General features: G+C 39.3%; 1 long non-coding RNA gene across 2 annotated transcripts in view; it reads right to left on the bottom strand.

Moving 5' to 3' along the window:
• Positions 1–2,502, bottom strand: part of LOC101857440 — a 15,983-nt gene that overhangs the window by 5,069 nt on the left and 8,412 nt on the right. The gene's annotated exons all lie outside the window — the stretch shown is intronic.

Here is a 2,502-nt window from a genome sequence, read left to right as displayed (position 1 = left end):
AAAAAAGTAAATAAAAGTAATTAGAAATCTGTTCTAGTTCTAGCCACACCGGATACCCCTAGCTTGTCTAGCCTTAACATTCAAAAGTTGATTAATATAAAAAATAAACTGCCTCGGTCTGTTTATCATGCATTGCTAATGAGATCACATCAGTTTGCGGAATTTCCAAACTAGAGACACTCACAAACGTGCACAGGTAAAAGGAATAACGTCAAGTTTGTTTACTACATGTTAAATATTCGCTACAACAACTTCAACTTCAACACAGACATCGAATAAGTCACACATCCATGTTATCAGAATCAAACACGCTCTATCTTGTGTGACAGAGACCTACAAAGATATTTTTTCCTCTTTAAAAGACAGAAAGGCTCATGAAATCCCCTCCTAGCACTTACATGTTGGGACAGTTTGAACACGCCCACTCCCTAGCTCAAGTCAGATAAAAAGAAAGACAATTTCAGCAGACAACACCACAGCTCTTAGTTGCAAGTTATTTGCTGATCAAATCGGAACCTTTCAGGTGAGATATTTGTTTTCTCTCTCTACATTTAAGAGGTTTGAAGGTTTTAGAAAAATCCCTTACCATCAACACGTTCGGCAGAAAATAAAATTTCTACTTCTACTATTACTAAGGTTGAAAGAAAAAAAGGTACCGTTGTATACTTTTAGGAAAGATTCCTCTCTCTACTTTTTACAAGTTTGACGGATGAAGAGATTTCTCTCGCTACTATTCACCGATTTGAAGGAAGAATAAATTTCTCAATTATTATCAAGTTTTATTAAAGATGAAATTGATATACTATGAACAGATTTACGTCCACTACTTCAGAATGATCAATTTGAGTCTAGAAGGGTTGGAAACCTCTTACAATATTGTATTATTGGCAGATTGATACTCTTTCTGGTATTCTGGTCTCATGTCTAGTGGTGAGACTGCGCACTCCTAACCGTAAGTGCTTCCCTTAAAGCCACGTTGAGACATGATAGAAAGAATACAACCCATGGTATATTTTCATTTCTGTATCTGGTGGTCAAACATGGCATGTGTCATGATGCGCAGGAATCAAGTGCTCATCAATTTTTTGGGCATGTCGAGTTATTGGTGTAATCTCAAAGCTTGTTATTTCTCAGGGCTTTCAATGAAAAAAATACCAATCCATCTTCAATAGAAGTGGAGATGTTTGCAATGAAAGGGGGTGGAGGTCGCTTGGTTGCAGAAATAAAATTAACTGGAAAATGGCCGCCAAAGTTTGGTGACTTCCAAAGCTTGAGAGTCTTTAAAAAACTGCTGATTTACCACTTTGCATGCCTTTGAACAACGTTTTCCAGCAAAATCTACACAGATATTTTTTAATGGGCACTAAAGGTGTTCAGCCCCCCCCCCCCCCAAAAAAATCAATAAAAGAAAATGTTCAGGGAGGGGGGAGGGATGCAATAATTTCATTGTATTGACGAGCGACTTATTTCACCTCGATGTCTCGTATGTGCTTCTATTGTAAGCAAATTTTAATTTCACATTATCCGTCACTAGGATTAGAACCGTTTGTACTTACTAATTGTTTCCAGAGTTCAGCTCAACACCAATCAATCAAGATGAACAACACCGTCATTGTCGTTCTCGTCGTCCTGGCTCTGATCGCCGCTGCCAGTGCTATGTCATTCTCCAGCTGTAACAGCAAGTTCAACGACTGGTACAGCGACTGTAAGAGCCGTTATGGTCAACAAAAATGTGACGTAGCCATGGGAGGCTTCTCTGTATCTTGCTATTACAGCTAAGTCCTTCATGTGTCATGTCACCTGAACACACTACCAGCCGTGGACTTCTGAATAATAAATCTACTGCACGAGATCTTTGCATTTGCGTTGTCTGTGTGTGTGTGTGTGTGTGTGTGTGTGTGTTTGTGTGTGTGTGTGTGTGTGTGTGAGAGAGAGTGTGTGTGTGTGTGTGTGCGTGTGTATGTGCGTACGTGTGTATGTGTTGGTGTGTGTGTGTGTTGGTGTAGACTATAAAGTATGTTTGTGTGTGTGTTTATTTTGTGTGTGTGGGGGGGGGGGGGAACGTTTTTGTTTGCTTTGTTTTTGTTTGTTCGTTTAGTTGTTCTTTTTCAAAATTTCTACTGGGGGGTTTCCTTCACAATGATACAATTGCAGACAAAAATATCCGACCGTCATCTTTATGATAAGTCTTATTTGAGTGGCTCACTTTTATGCTATAGCTTCACCACTTTGTTAACTTGGTATAATGCGTTACGACACGGTGGAATCAGGCTCTCATCAGTCTTGGGGAATAATATAAGGATTTATTGGTATCATCTTAAAGCGTGTTCATTTGTCCTGCTTTTGATGAAAAAATACCCACCTATCTTGAATAGCAGTCGAGATATTTACGATTGAAAGAGCTGGAAGTCGCCTGGTGTCCGAGGTAACTGTAGCGAGACAAAAAAAAGGCCGCATAAAGTTTGGTAAATTTCAATGCCCGTAGTGTGTGCTTGAAAAGTG

Source organism: Aplysia californica, unplaced genomic scaffold (assembly GCF_000002075.1).
Source record: "Aplysia californica isolate F4 #8 unplaced genomic scaffold, AplCal3.0 scaffold00695, whole genome shotgun sequence".
NCBI lineage: Eukaryota > Metazoa > Mollusca > Gastropoda > Aplysiida > Aplysiidae > Aplysia > Aplysia californica.
Note: the sequence above shows the minus strand (reverse complement) of the source record. Positions and strands in the feature narration are given on the sequence as shown.